We start from the raw sequence: 8,866 nt of genomic DNA on the forward strand, positions 1-8,866 counted from the left end.
GACACGAAGAAATAAAACCAGTTACCTACTGGAGATACCTTTCTCTGACGTCGCTTTCCTCCTGATCATATATATAGTACCACTCTGTAATGTGCTAAAATGACTATATTTTGCCACTGATTTATTTAATTATAACTGTAAGGAAACATTTTAATAAATAGATGATCTGTTTGGATTTTTTAACCCCGTAGTAAATTTAGGAATTACACGCTTTCTGGCAATAGAATGTGACTGACAGTGGGGAATACAATAGCCACTGCAGCACACTAACAAAATGATCCTTTATAGTTTCTTAAAGAGCTAATAACTGGTTAATAAATATGGGGAGTGTACAATATATTTGTATGTAAAAAGCTTGACAATTGCAAGATAAATGACTTAACCATGAGGTTCAGCGTTTGGGCACTATTGTTTTTGCCATGTCCTAAAATGCAGTGGATCTTCGGAGCTATGGTTGTTTGCTCCTTCTGTTTGGATAGCGTTTGCGGTCAAGTGAAACTTTGTTTCTGAGTTTCCCTTTTGGTTTCAGAACTATTTCAAGCTCAGTGGCCTGTTGTTTATTTGAAGTGTATCCCAGTTTCCTCTGAGTTGCAATCACTTGGAGAAGGTGACCTCTACTGCTGTTCTTGATAACTTGTGTAGATAGATGAGAAGAGAATGGTCAACAAGCTGTTATGGAAAATCACGCCACAAATATCTAATTTATTAGTGGAACTTGTGCATGGTAGCATTCTGAAAACATTTGTACAGACTATTTTCATGTCCAGTTTGTAGGTGCTTTTCATTGATTGTGAATGTCCAATATCAGGTGTTCCCATGTGCCTGTTGCCCTTATTTTTCCAGGTAGTGGAGGTCATGGGCTTGGAAGGTGCTGTCAAGAAACAAGTTGCTGCAGTGCATTTCGTTGATGGGACACATAGCTGCCACTGTCTGGTGGTTTAAACGATACTGAATATTTAAGCTCTTGGGTGTCAGTGAAACAAAATGTTTTGTTCTGGGTGACATTCAACTCATTGAGTGTTGTTGGAGCTGTACTCATCGAGGCAAGTGGAAGGTATTCCATTGTATTCCTGGCTTGTGCCTTGTAAATGGTGGACAGGCTTTGGGGATTCTTGCCTCTGACATGTTCTTGTAACCACAGTATTTATATGACTGTTCTAATTCAGTTTCTAGTCAACAATAAGGCCGTGATGTTACTAATGGGTCTTAGGGACAGTAATACCATTGATGATTAGATTCCTATGTGTTACAGATGGTCATTGCCTAGTACTTGGGTGGCACAAATGTTAGTGGTACTTATAAACTCAGTTTATAAGGTACTTATGAACTTATAAACTCATTTTTAATGTGGAGGTGCTGGTGTTGGACTGGGGTGGACAAGGTCAGAAATCACACGACACCAGGTTATAGTTCAACAGGTTTATTTGAAGACACAAGCTTTTGGACTATAACTTGGTGAATATTTTTGAGGTGTTGCTGCATATAGACACAAACTGCTTCAGTATTTGAGGAGCAGTGCATGCTTTTGAACATTGTACAACCATCAGCAAGCATACCTTTTAATGAAGGGAAAGTGATTGAAGCATTAGCACAAAGAAGGTTAATCGTTAAGACACTATTTCTTGAGGACCTCTTGTAGTGATGTTCTGGGACTTCCATTCAAGCCATCTTCTTTTGTACTTGACATGACTCTAGCTAGTGGAGAGTTTATAGCCACATTCCCACTGATTTCAATATTGCTAGGACTCTTCAATGCCTAACTCTGTCCTTGATGCCAAGGCTGTTGTTGACTGTCACTTTCTCAGCTTCTAGAATTCAGCTGTTTTGTTCATGTTTGGCCCAGTGAGATGTAATGTAATGAGACCTGGAGCTGAGTGGCTCTGTCAGCCCACATATTGATCGTTAGTGAGCAGAAAAGTACTATGTAAGTGTTGCTTCATAGCTCCAATGCAAACTCCCATTACTCTGATGATTGAGTGAGTGGCAATTGACCAGATTGAATTCATCCTGCTTTTGGTGGACAATTTTCCATACTGTTAGCTCAGTGCAGTTGTAGCTTGTCTGGAACAGTTTTGTCTTGAAAAACCTTGATTTTATGGCTCTTTATTCCATCATTTACTCACTAATCAATATGCTGAAAACATTTGACCCCCACATGACTATATGGGGCATTGTTGGTCACATCCTGCTGGTTAGAATACTTGTTTATTATTCCAACTCTGTCTCCTGCCACTCAATTAATTTCCTCCACATGTCAGTAACTGTCATTATCAGAAGCTTCACCTTTTTAGGCTGACTCATCTATAATTCTGTGGTTTTCCCCTCTCACCACCTGACATAGTATAGTGATGTGTCGTTTTCCAAACTAAGGGAATGGTTCCTAAATTGAGAAAATTTGTAAGATTATTGTAAGATTGTTAGATCATCTGTTAGCTCAAGTCATCTCACATTTTGTTAATGTTCTGGAATGGAAATCACCGAGTCCTTGGTATTTATCACTGTTTATTGCCATTTATGTTACTTGCATTAATTCTGGTGAATCTCCATTCAGGATTCAATATGTTTCCTTTGGATGCTTGGCTCTTTATTGAACTGGTGATTGCAGATGTCATAGGGTTTGAGATAAATTTGCCCACAATTTAACAATCCCTTTGGATGTGGACTTTATATTTTGTGATCAACGGTAGGGTAAATTTTACATTTGTGAAAACGTTTGTGGGGAGATGGTAATTCGAAGTGGGGCATTGAATGTTTATTCTGCTAGCAACAGATTTCTCAAATTTGGGAACAGGTTTTGCTCGATTTCCTGATATCATCATGTAATGTATCAATGAGCAAAAGTGAAATGAAGCCAGAGTACGTGCCCAAATTTTTAATAAGTACTGGTCGCAGATAAAGGTTCCTGCTGAAAGTGTAAAGTCCCCTATTTTGTTCAGTTGAGACCTAATTAATTTTTATAATTAAAAGATTATTAATAATCAGTCATTATTTGATTTTATTGTGCATACCAAAATACAGTGAAAAGCTTTGTTTATGAGCGGTACAGGCAGATCACAGCAAGCGAAGGATGTACAGATCAAAAAGACTTAGAGGCATACAGGTTACGTTGCAGGTTACATTACTTGAGGCTAGAGTCCATTCAACAGTCTGATAACAGCCAGAAAGAAGCTGTTCCTGAACTTGTTTGCATGTGTCTTCAGGCTTCTGTATCTCTTGCCCAACGGAAGAGGTTGTAGAAAGTCAATATCAGGGTGCAATGGGTCTTTGATGATGTTGGCTGCTTTTCTGCAGCAGTGAGCCATGTAAATAGAGTCCATGTATGCAAGGTTGGCTTCCGTGATGATCTGGGCTGTGCGCACCACCTTCTGTAGTTTCATACGGTCCTGGGCAGAGCAGTTGCCATACCAGGCTGTTATGCACCCGGACAATATGCTTTCAGTGGTGCATCTGTAGAAGTTGGTGAGGGACCTTATGGACATGTCAAATTTCCTGAGCTGCCTGAGGAAGAAGAGGTGTTGTTGTGCCTTCTTGACTTGCATTCACATGGGAAGTCCAGAACAGGTTGTCGGTTATTGTCACTCTGAGGAACTTGATGCTCTTCACTCTCTCAACCTCAGTTCCATTGATGTAGATGGGGGCATGTTCTCCTTTCTTTCTGAAGTCGATGATCAGTTCTTTAGTTTTCCTGACGTTGAGAGACAGATTATTTTCATTGCACCATCTCATCAAGCCCTCTATCTCCCATCTGTATTTTGACTTGTCATTGTTAGCTATCTGTCCCACTACAGTTATGTTGTCAGCAAACTTGTAGATGGCGTTCATTTGGAATATGGCAACACAGTTGTGGGTGTACAGGGAGTACAGTATGGGGCTGAGGACGCATCCTTGGGGAACAGGGTTGGGGGGGTGGGTGGGGGCAGTGTTGAGTGTTATTGTGGAGAAGGTGCAGTTACCTATCCTCACTGATTATGGCCGATGTGTCAGAAAGCTGAGGATCCAGTTGCAGAGGGCGGAGCTGAGACCAAGGTCACGCAGCTTTGAGATCAGTCTGGAGGGGATAATGGTGTTGAAGGTGGAGCTGTAGTCAACGAGCAGGAGCCTGACATAGGTGTCTTTGTTGTCCAGATGTTCCAGGGATAACTGCAGGGTAAGGGAAATGGCATCCTCTTTGGATCTGTTATGTCGGGAGGGAAACTGTAGGGGATTGAGGCAGGTTGGGAGATTGGAGTTGATCATTATTTTACCTTGAAAATTTGAGGTATTGCAACAATAATTTATAAAGAAAAATATTGGTGTCAGTATCTCAAATCATTTTGCTTTTTAATGTAAAGTAATTTAAAAACACATTTCTTATGTGATTATTAAATTCTCTTAAAACATTAACTGAAGTGAGCCTAAAATACCCTGGAAGCTTAATCTCCTGTGAAGGTTTGTCTAGTTAATTTTTATAGCTTGAGGTTAGTGGAAGGTAAAAATCAAGTAGCGTGTAAAATGGACAATTGATTCATTTCTGTCTCCTTCCCACCAATTAGGCCAGATTACAATTATCTTCATAATTAGAAAGAAAGCAAATTGTATCTTTTATGGTTTCATACACCAAGGGCAATGGCAGTGTGCATGGCTTGCAATTCTATATTTCATACAGTTTGTGTTTATTTAAGAAATGGCATTGTTAGTTTTGAGACTGAGACATTTTGTGGAGGGGAGAATCTCAAAGAACAGTTTAATCAGAAGACCACAAGACTTGGGAGCTGAAGTAAGCCATTCGGCCTATTGTGTCTTCTCTGCCATTCAATAAGATTATGGCTGATCTGATGATCCTCAACTCCACTTTTCTCCATAACTCTCAATCCCCTTACTGATTAGAATTCTGTTTATTTCAGCCTTGAATATACTTAATAACTCAGCCTCTGTGGTAAAGAATTTCCCAGATTTACTATCCTCAGAGAAGAAATTCCTCCTAATTTCTATCTTAAGAGGTTTCTTATTTGTGTTGAAGTTATATCCTTTGGGCCTAGACTTTCCCAAAAAAGGAAAGAACTTCTCAGTATCTACCTGCCAAGCATTCTAAGAATCTTATATTTCAATAATTTACCTCTCATTCCTGTAGCTCCCATAAGTATTGGCTAAATGTACTCAACCTCTCCTGAAAAGAAAATCTATCATACCTGGGATCAAACTTGTGAGCCTTCTCCTGACTGCCTTCAATAACAGTATATCTTTCCTTGTATAATGGTACCATAACAGTTTCTAAGTGCGGTCTAATGCGTGCCTTGCATAGCTTGACTACTTTATATTCCATCTCCTTTGAAACAAGGGTTAATATTTTGTTTGCCCTTCCCTATTACCTCCAAAGCTTATAAGCTAATTTTTGGGGTTCATGCATGAGGACCCCAAATCTCTGTGCAACAGCTTTCTGTAGTCTTTCTCAATTTAAATAATATTCCTGTCAAAGTGCATAACCTCACATTGTTCCATTTGCCCACTTGCTTAACCTGTCCCCTCATAGTCTTTGTGTCATATTCACGCTCATCTTCCTTCCTATTTTTGTTTCATCTGCAAACTTGGTGATAGTGCATTCACTTTCCTCATCCAGTATTCACTGTAAAGTATTGTGGCCCCAGCATTGATCCCAGTGGCATTCCTCTAGTTATGGATTGTCACTGACTGATTGAAAATGCCCCCATTTTCCCAGCATTCTGGGTGCAATGTTAAAGGGGTCTGTGACGTGGGCTATTGCAGAATTGGGCCATAAGCTGACTAGTCTGTCATGACGTGGAATCACTGCATTCCATCATTTCCTAAGCAGCGTGGCAAGATTCTTGCTGGGCAGTACTGAGATACCTGTTGACTTTGATTAATGCTTGTTAATGTCATAACTCTCACCTTATGAATTTTGACTGCCAACTCATCAAACTCACCAAATAAGTCATTGGGAAAACTCGACAAGGTAATCAGTGTTTTTATGTGGCAGATACGACTTATTGTTTACTCTGAACCACCTCCATGCTGTACACCGGGCAGCAACATATCAGGTTACGATCCACAGGCACCAGCTTCAAACATCCATCCTCTAAGGGCATTGGCATCACTATCTGCCAACTCATCACAACTATCCTGTCATTTATACTATTCACTGGCCATGGGCTGTAGAAGTACAGACTTCCATTGGAAGGTGTATCAGCAAGTAGCATTGAAAAGCTATGCACATAAGGAAAGGCACCCAGCTTTCAGACTGGATTAGACCACATCTCAGGGATGCTCGTTTGTTCTTGTGATGCTTGTTCACTTAATGTGTATCTACATGCCCATAGCATCCTTGCTGTGCCAATTAGCGCAGCCACAGAAACAGGCAGCTTACCTTGCTGCTAAGCTATCCCTAGTCTACAGGATCCAAATCTTGAGCACGACAGTGTGCTACGCCAATCTTACACCTGCTCCATGTGCCAGCAACTTGGTGTAAACAAACAAACACTCATGTCTCAAAGTCTTAGGGGATTAACCATCACTAAAGTCCATGGAAGCATCTGTCAGTCATGGGTCCCAGCACAGTAAACCAAGAGTAGTCTCCCAGGAAATTGGCCATGGGCAGGCATCCAGTCAGGGAGCCCATGCCTCTCCAGGGACTCCACTAGCTATGTTGTGGCATGTTCAGGACAGGTTGTGACTAACGTGGTTGGAGAGATATATATGCACCAGTCAGACTTTCGAGTTCTATCAACGTCATTGGGACCAATGCGGGCAATGACAACTAGATTCTTTCCCTCTCTCTAGCCCCGAGGAGATGTCTTCAGCAGAGGACAGGCAACACAGCAGTGTCCATTTTATACTTAAAATCTCTTGTTTAAAAAAATACCTTGTTAAAACTAGTCTCGAGATGTAAACACAAACTAAATAGCTTACTTTTATTTTAAAGACTAGAAATACTCACCATTCCTACATTGCAGCTCTTTCCTCTGCACTTGCATCATACTGTGATTTGCAACTTCACTCCACTGCAGCTCGGCCTCTCAGTCAGTGTCTTCCATTCTGTCATGCTCACCATGTGCGCAGTATATTTTGATCCTTAGATATAGATTGTACCTTAATCATTAACCAGTTTTCCACCAATTACACAGATTCTTCTCCTGCAGCAGAACGAGAATCAATTCCTGGAGGCTGAAAAAGTTTCATTTATCCAGTTTACAGAGCAGGATTTTTTTTCTAAGCCTCAGAATCAGAATCAAGTATGTCGATGTTGATCACAAACTGATACACATAGGCACTCAGGGAATTGAAAATCCCGGAGGCCTGCCTGAAATAATGGGCCAGATTTCCCGAGGAGTGGTGGTCTTTTCTCCCCTCTTTTATTTATTGTTGAAAGAAAGGAGGCCCTCATTGTCGGGAGGAAGTTCCGCAGAGGTCTCCCTCAGAAATGCAGAGCTGTCCTTCCATTCTGACAGTACTTTGGCAGCGCAGAACCGTCAGCCAAAGGCAAACAATGGCCCCTCTTTAGAGCAGTCAGGTGCCATTATTCTGACATTTAAAGGTCCAGACAGCCACTTTGACATTCAAGAGGCAAGTACGTAAGGTAAGTGCCATGTTAGGGTGTTTGGAGTGTTGGGTACCAAATAGTGAAGTGTCAGCTGGGTAGGAGTTATGGTGCCAGACCCTAAGATCCCAGGTTGGTAGGGCCTAGCGCAGGGGAAGGGTTAAGTCTTGTGGGGTAACAGGTGTTGGATGCAGAATTGGTTGAGATGAGTTCAGATCCTGGGGAATGTCAGGTCAAGGTCAGGGGAATGTAACTAGTCTGGGGGGTGGGTAGGAGGAGGTGTGGGTGGGGTGTGTGTGAGATAAGTATAGGGTCAGTTGAATAATTACTCAGGAGTTAGATTATTTAATAGCCTAATGTTTCCAGAGTAACTGTTTTAATTACTTGTTTTGGAACTCTCTGAATATTCTGATTTAAATGGATACTTTTGCAGTGCTTCAGGGGTAGGGAAATTGCCGAGAAGAATGTTTGTTTTCCCAGACAATTACTTCAGGGTCCCCATGTGCAACTCACATCTACACGAGAATAGTGACTGGCCATTGGAAAATCCAGGCCATAGTTTCAAAGCAAAATACTGCAGATGTCGTGAATCTGAAATAGCATAAAAAAACATAAAAGACTGGAAAAGTTTCAGCATTTTGGAGAGACTAACTGTGACTAAATTAGACTATCCGTAGCTTTCTCATCCTATTGTTTGGCTTTGAGAGCCATTCTTCAAAGCATTTCCATTGTCAAGCCAGCAGCACTCGCGTGTTTCCAATCTAGTGTATTCAATCGTAGTCTGAGCGTCATCTGTAATGGCTTCTTTTCCTGCTCCTGCACCATTACTAAGGATCAATCTTTGACTCCCCCCACCCCCCACACTTACTTCTCATCTATGTGCTCCCTGGTGACATACGGTGATGATTGCTACTTAACAGCTATGCAGCTACATCTCTCGATCCCTCCACTGTTTCTAAATTGTCAGGCTGTTTGGCAGAAATCTATTCCTAATGTACAGAAATTACCTCCAATTAAATATTGGAAGGAACAAAGCCCTTGCCTTCAATCTCCCGCCCACCCACTCCATCTTGCTCCCTGTTTTCTGTCAGAGGCTGGACCAGAGTGTTCACAATATTGGTGTTGTGTTTGCTGTTGACTAATTCCCGTCTCAGCTCATTTGCTGCTGAAACTCACTTTGCCTTTGTTCCATCTAAACAAGATTCCTCCAATGCCTTTTGGATGATCTACCATATGTTACCCTCTTAAACATTCAAAACTTGGCCTGTATCCTTACTGACACCAAGTTCTAACTTAAATTTGCTTCTAATTAAACAGCTCTCACCCTTTTCAAAT

This window comes from Rhincodon typus, chromosome 9, assembly GCF_021869965.1.
Source record: "Rhincodon typus isolate 14 chromosome 9, sRhiTyp1.1, whole genome shotgun sequence".
NCBI lineage: Eukaryota > Metazoa > Chordata > Chondrichthyes > Orectolobiformes > Rhincodontidae > Rhincodon > Rhincodon typus.